The sequence below is a fragment of the Hemiscyllium ocellatum genome, unplaced genomic scaffold (assembly GCF_020745735.1).
Source record: "Hemiscyllium ocellatum isolate sHemOce1 unplaced genomic scaffold, sHemOce1.pat.X.cur. scaffold_2632_pat_ctg1, whole genome shotgun sequence".
In the NCBI taxonomy this organism is placed as follows: domain Eukaryota; kingdom Metazoa; phylum Chordata; class Chondrichthyes; order Orectolobiformes; family Hemiscylliidae; genus Hemiscyllium; species Hemiscyllium ocellatum.
Genome location: NW_026868151.1, coordinates 27,501 through 35,000, shown reverse-complemented (window position 1 = coordinate 35,000; position 7,500 = coordinate 27,501).

Here is a 7,500-nt window from a genome sequence, read left to right as displayed (position 1 = left end):
GCTCGTGTCTCTCGCCTTCATTTTTCGACACAAGCGCCTGAGGAGGGACGCCACCCCTCCCCTTGCGTCAAGAGACCTCCCCACCGGCCTCTGACTGATTCTTAGAACGGACGGAAAGAGTCGGGCAAGCCTGTCAAAGATTTGAGCGTATGTCAAAAGCTTTAGACTTCCGCGAACTCTCTGGCTTGCACTGAGACCCGAGGTCGATGTGCTCAGCACCACGGGGCCCCTTTCGCCTGCAGGTCCCGAGCCGCCAACATGTTCTTAGTATCGTGTTCCCCAAACCTGGGTGACGGGCACCACAGGGCGACAGAGCCATCGCACTTGCCGGGTGGCAGAGGAAGGACCGGACTATGTACAATAGCGGCCAACGACTCCCAGAGCCGGTTGTGCGGGGCTCGAGGTCTGCTCTCAACATCACATGCTTTTGGATGTGCTCAGGCAAGGGTCAGACCACATCCTTCCTGGCAGCACCCAAAGCAACCAGGCCGCTCGCGTCTCTCGCCTTCATTTTTCGACACAAGCGCCTGAGGAGGGACGCCACCCCTCCCCTTTGCGTCAAGAGACCTCCCCACCGGCCTCTGACTGATTCTTAGAACGGACGGAAAGAGTCGGGCAAGCCTGTCAAAGCTTTGAGCGAATGTCAAAAGCTTTAGACTTCCGCGAACTCTCCGGCTTGCACTGAGACGCGAGGTCGATGTGCTAAGCACCACGGGGCCCCTTTCGCCTGCAGGTCCCGAGCCGCCAACATGTTCTTAGTATCGTGTTCTCCAATCCTGGGTGACGGGCACCGCAGGGAGGCAGAGCCATCGCACTTGCCGGGTGGCAGAGGAAGGACCGGACTATGTACAATAGCGGCCAACGACTCCCAGAGCCGGTTGTGCGGCGTCTGCTCTCAGCCTAAGAGGCTTCTGGGAGTGCTCAGGCAAGGGTCAGCCTGCACCCTTGCTGGCAGCACCCAGGGGAACCAGGACGCTTGCATCTCTCGCCTTCATTTTCGACACAAGCGCCTGAGGAGGGACGCCACCCCTCCCCTTGCGTCAAGAGACCTCCCCACCAGCCTCTGACTGATTCTTAGAACGGACGGAAAGAGTCGGGCAAGCCTGTCAAAGCTTTGAGCGAATGTCAAAAGCTTTAGACTTCCGCGAACTCTCCGGCTTGCACTGAGACGCGAGGTCGATGTGCTAAGCACCACGGGGCCCCTTTCGCCTGCAGGTCCCGAGCCGCCAACATGTTCTTAGTATCGTGTTCTCCAAACCTGGGTGACGGGCACCGCAGGGAGGCAGAGCCATCGCACTTGCCGGGTGGCAGAGGAAGGACCGGACTATGTACAATAGCGGCCAACGACTCCCAGAGCCGGTAGTGCGGCGTCTGCTCTCAGCCTAAGAGGCTTCTGGGAGTGCTCAGGCAAGGGTCAGCCTGCACCCTTGCTGGCAGCACCCAGGGGAACCAGGACGCTTGCATCTCTCGCCTTCATTTTCGACACAAACGCCTGAGGAGGGAAGCCAACCCTCCGTGTGTCAAGAGACCGTCCCCGCCCCGGCCTCCGACTGATTCTTAGAACGGACGGAAAGAGTCAGGCAAGCCTGTTAAGACTTCCGCGAACTCTCCGGCTTGCACTGAGACGCGAGGTCGATGTGCTCAGCACCACGGGGCCCCTTTCGCCTGCAGGTCCCGAGCCGCCAACATGTTCTAAGTATCGTGTTCTCCAAACCTGGGTGACGGGCACCGCAGGGAGGCAGAGCCATCGCACTTGCCGGGTGGCAGAGGAAGGACCGGACTATGTACAATAGCGGCCAACGACTCCCAGAGCCGGTAGTGCGGCGCCTGCTCTCAGCCTAAGAGGCTTTTGGGAGTGCTCAGGCAAGGGTCAGCCTGCACCCTTGCTGGCAGCACCCAGGGGAACCAGGACGCTTGCATCTCTCGCCTTCATTTTCGACACAAACGCCTGAGGAGGGAAGCCAACCCTCCGTGTGTCAAGAGACCGTCCCCGCCCCGGCCTCCGACTGATTCTTAGAACGGACGGAAAGAGTCAGGCAAGCCTGTTAAGACTTCCGCGAACTCTCCGGCTTGCACTGAGACGCGAGGTCGATGTGCTCAGCACCACGGGGCCCCCTTCGCCTGCAGGTCCCGAGCCGCCAACATGTTCTAAGTATCGTGTTCCCCAAACCTGGGTGACGAGCACCGCAGGGAGGCAGAGCCATCGCACTTGCCGGGTGGCAGAGGAAGGACCGGACTATGTACAATAGCGGCCAACGACTCCCAGAGCCGGTAGTGCGGCGCCTGCTCTCAGCTTAAGAGGCTTTTGGGAGTGCTCAGGCAAGGGTCAGCCTGCACCCTTGCTGGCAGCACCCAGGGGAACCAGGACGCTTGCATCTCTCGCCTTCATTTTCGACACAAACACCTGAGGAGGGAAGCCAACCCTCCGTGTGTCAAGAGACCGTCCCCGCCCCGGCCTCCGACTGATTCTTAGAACGGACGGAAAGAGTCAGGCAAGCCTGTCAAAGATTTGAGCAGATGTCAAAATCTTTTAAGACTTCCGCGAACTCTCCGGCTTGCACTGAGACCCGAGGTCGATGTGCTCAGCACCACGGGGCCCCTTTCGCCTGCAGGTCCCGAGCCGCCAACATGTTCTAAGTATCGTGTTCCCCAAACCTGGGTGACGAGCACCGCAGGGCGGCAGAGCCATCGCACTTGCCGGGTGGCAGAGGAAGGACCGGACTATGTACAATAGCGGCCAACCACTCCCAGAGCCGGTAGTGCGGCGTGCGAGGTCTGCTCTCAGCGGAAGAGGGTTTTGGGAATGCTCAGGCAAGGGCCAGCCTGCACCCTTCCTGGCCGCTCCCACGGGAACCAGGCTACTTGCAATCCTTTCCCCCAATAGCAAGTGCCTTTTGGAGGGACGGCCGGAGTCAACGTGGGGTTTGCCCGCCCTCCAAAGTGTCAAGAGACCGCCGCACAGGCCTCTGACTGATTCTTAGAACAGGCAGCAAGAGTTGGGTAAGTCTGTCGAAAATTTGACAAAGTGTCAAAAATTAGACTTCCGAGAGCTCTTGGGCATGCACACAGGCCTGTCATTCAAGTGCTCTGCCCGCGGAACCGTTTTTCGGATGCCTTTCAAAGTGGTCCCGCGCCGCCATTTTGTTCTAAAAATCGTGTTCCCAGAAATCTCCGGGTACCCCGCCAACCTCACTGTGTCACAATGTCAAGTGGCACTGAATGGGTCTGAATTTCAAATTCGACTGCTTCGCTCTGGAACTCGAACCCGGCAAAACCGTTTGGATTTTTCCCGGTCCAGACTTCCGCGGCAGACAAAGTTAAAGTTTTCGGGCTGCAGACTCAAAACGACATCTGGCCAACCGCCGGGCTCAATTCGCCCAGTTCCTCCGGCACTTCGGAACTCATGTTCGGCATGAGTTTTTGAATCTTTCCCGATGCTTCGGCATTTTCCTCCGCTGACACTTAGAATATTTTTCACACTTGGCCGAAAATTTTTCTAAGTTTTTCTGGTTACTGATTTCTTCTTTTCGGGCATTTTTCTAAGTTTTCTTGGTTACTCATTTCTCATTTTCAAACATTTTTCTAAGTTTTTCTGGTTACTGATTTCTTCTTTTTGGGCATTTTTCTAAGTTTTCTTGGTTACTCATTTCTCATTTTCAAACATTTTTCTAAGTTTTTCTGGTTACTCATTTCTCATTTTCAAACATTTTTCTAAGTTTTTCTGGTTACTGATTTCTTCTTTTTGGGCATTTTTCTAAGTTTTCTTGGTTACTCATTTCTCATTTTCAAACATTTTTCTAAGTTTTTCTGGTTACTGATTTCTTCTTTTTGGGCATTTTTCTAAGTTTTCTTGGTTACTCATTTCTCATTTTCAAACATTTTTCTAAGTTTTTCTGGTTACTGATTTCTTCTTTTTGGGCATTTTTCTAAGTTTTCTTGGTTACTCATTTCTCATTTTCAAACATTTTTCTAAGTTTTCTTGGTTACTCATTTCTCATTTTCAAACATTTTTCTAAGTTTTTCTGGTTACTGATTTCTTCTTTTTGGGCATTTTTCTAAGTTTTCTTGGTTACTCATTTCTCATTTTCAAACATTTTTCTAAGTTTTTCTGGTTACTCATTTCTCATTTTCAAACATTTTTCTAAGTTTTTCTGGTTACTGATTTCTTCTTTTTGGGCATTTTTCTAAGTTTTCTTGGTTACTCATTTCTCATTTTCAAACATTTTTCTAAGTTTTTCTGGTTACTCATTTCTCATTTTCAAACATTTTTCTAAGTTTTTCTGGTTACTCATTTCTGCTTTTCCAACGTTTTACTAAGTTTTGCTGGTTACTGAGTTCACACTTTTAAACATTTTCGGGCATTTTTCTACGTTTTTCATGTTACTCATTTAGCACTTTCAGGCACTTTCCTATGCTTTCCTGCTTACTGATTTCACACTTTTAAGCATCTTCGGGCATGTTCCCTAAGTTTTGCAGTTCATTCGTTTGGGACAGTCAGGCAACTTTCCTAAGCTTTCCTGGTAACCGAATTCACATTGTTGAGAACTTTGGAACCCTTCCCTAAGCTGTGCTGGTTACTCACTTTACCTCTTCAGACACTTGCCCCCGTTGTGACAGAGACCACTTCCCGACTCGGGAAATGCACCAAATTCGGCCTGAACTCAGAGGGCAGTCCCCCCTCGAAGGCGTGGAAGTCGGCAGAATCGCCGGGTCAAATCCGGCTGAGCTACCCGGCTTGGAAGCCTCAAAGTCGGTATGAGCTGTCAGGTTCACTCCCATCCCCGTTTGGACCACTTCCCGACTCGGGAAATTCACCAAATTCGGCCTGAACTCAGAGGACAGTCCCCCCTCGAAGGCGTGACAGTCGGCAGAACCGCCGGATCAAATCCGGCTGAGCTACCCGGCCCCGAAGCCTCAAAGTCGGTAAGAGCTGTCAGGTTCACTCCCATCCCCGTTTGGACCACTTCCCGACTCGGGAAATTCACCAAATTCGGCCTGAACTTATACAACAGTCCCCCCTCGAAGGCGTGACAGTCGGCAGAACCGCCGGATCAAATCCGGTTGAGCTACCCGGCTTGGAAGCCCCAAAGTCGGTAAGAGCTGTCAGGTTCACTCCCATCCCCGTTTGGACCACTTCCCGACTCGGGAAATTCACCAAATTCGGCCTGAACTTATACAACAGTCCCCCCTCGAAGGCGTGACAGTCGCTAGAACCGCCGGATCAAATCCGGTTGAGCTACCCGGCTTGGAAGCCCCAAAGTCGGTAAGAGCTGTCAGGTTCACTCCCATCCCCGTTTGGACCACTTCCCGACTTAGGAAATTCACCAAATTCGGCCTGAACTTAGAGGAGAGTCCCCGCTCGAAGGCGTGGAAGTCGGCAGAATCGCCGGGTCAAATCCGACTGAGCTACCCGGCCCCGAAGCCTCAATGTCGGTAAGAGCTGTCAGGTTCACTCCCATCCCCGTTTGGACCACTTCCCGACTCGGGAAATTCACCAAATTCGGCCTGAACTTAGACAACAGTCCCCCCTCGAAGCCGTGGCAGTCGCTAGAACCGCCGGATCAAATCCGGTTGAGCTACCCGGCTTGGAAGCCCCAAAGTCGGTATGAGCTGTCAGGTTCACTCCCATCCCCGTTTGGACCACTTCCCGACTTAGGAAAATCACCAAATTCGGCCTGAACTCAGAGGGCAGGCCCCCCTCGAAGGCCAGGCATTCGGCAGAACCGCCGGGTCAAATCCGACTGTGCTACCCGGCCCCAAAGCCTCAAAGTTGGTATGAGCAGTTAGGTTCACTCCCATCCCCGTTTGGACCACTTCCCGACTTAGGAAATTCACCAAATTCGGCCTGAACTTAGAGGAGAGTCCCCGCTCGAAGGCGTGGAAGTCGGCAGAATCGCCGGATCAAATCCGGTTGAGCTACCCGGCCCCGAAGCCCCAAAGTCGGTATGAGCTGTCAGGTTCACTCCCATCCCCGTTTGGACCACTTCCCGACTTAGGAAAATCACCAAATTCGGCCTGAACTCAGAGGGCAGGCCCCCCTCGAAGGCCAGGCATTCGGCAGAACCGCCGGGTCAAATCCGACTGTGCTACCCGGCCCCAAAGCCTCAAAGTTGGTATGAGCAGTTAGGTTCACTCCCAAACCCGTTGGGACCACTTCCCGACTTAGGAAATTCACCAAATTCGGCCTGAACTTAGACAACAGTCCCCCCTCGAAGGCGTGACAGTCGGTAGAACCGCCGGGTCAAATCCGGCTGAGCTACCCGATTTGGAAGCCTTCAACACAAAACCCATCCGGCAATGCCACTCAAAAAGGGCCCAAATTCAGAAACACCCCCTTCAATAGGTACCACTTCCTCGGAGACACTACCGGGACACGCTCCCCTCGGCGAAAATTAAGCCCCCACCACTAACTGAAGCCAACCGCAGCCCCAACTTCAACGGAGAAATCAGTAACCAATTCAAAAATGCACTTGGTTACTGATTTGTACTGCTTCAAAAATATTCTAAGTGTCGCTGGTTACTGATTTGTACTGCTCCAAAAATATTCTAAGTGTCGCTGGTTACTGATTTGTAATGCTCCAAAAATATTCTAAGTGTCAGTGGTTACTGATTTGTACTGCTTCAAAAATATTCTAAGTGTCGCTGGTTACTGATTTGTACTGCTTCAAAAATATTCTAAGTGTCAGCGGTTACTGATTTGTACTGCTTCAAAAATATTCTAAGTGTCAGTGGTTACTGATTTGTACTGCTTCAAAAATATTCTAAGTGTCGCTGGTTACTGATTTGTACTGCTTCAAAAATATTCTAAGTGTCAGTGGTTACTGATTTGTACTGCTTCAAAAATATTCTAAGTGTCGCTGGTTACTGATTTGTACTGCTCCAAAAATATTCTAAGTGTCGCTGGTTACTGATTTGTACTGCTTCAAAAATATTCTAAGTGTCGCTGGTTACTGATTTGTACTGCTTCAAAAATATTCTAAGTGTCAGTGGTTACTGATTTGTACTGCTTCAAAAATATTCTAAGTGTCGCTGGTTACTGATTTGTACTGCTTCAAAAATATTCTAAGTGTCAGTGGTTACTGATTTGTACTGCTTCAAAAATATTCTAAGTGTCGCTGGTTACTGATTTGTACTGCTTCAAAAATATTCTAAGTGTCAGTGGTTACTGATTTGTACTGCTCCAAAAATATTCTAAGTGTCGCTGGTTACTGATTTGTACTGCTTCAAAAATATTCTAAGTGTCAGTGGTTACTGATTTGTACTGCTCCAAAAATATTCTAAGTGTCGCTGGTTACTGATTTGTACTGCTTCAAAAATATTCTAAGTGTCAGCGGTTACTGATTTGTACTGCTTCAAAAATATTCTAAGTGTCAGTGGTTACTGATTTGTACTGCTTCAAAAATATTCTAAGTGTCGCTGGTTACTGATTTGTACTGCTTCAAAAATATTCTAAGTGTCAGTGGTTACTGATTTGTACTGCTCCAAAAATATTCTAAGTGT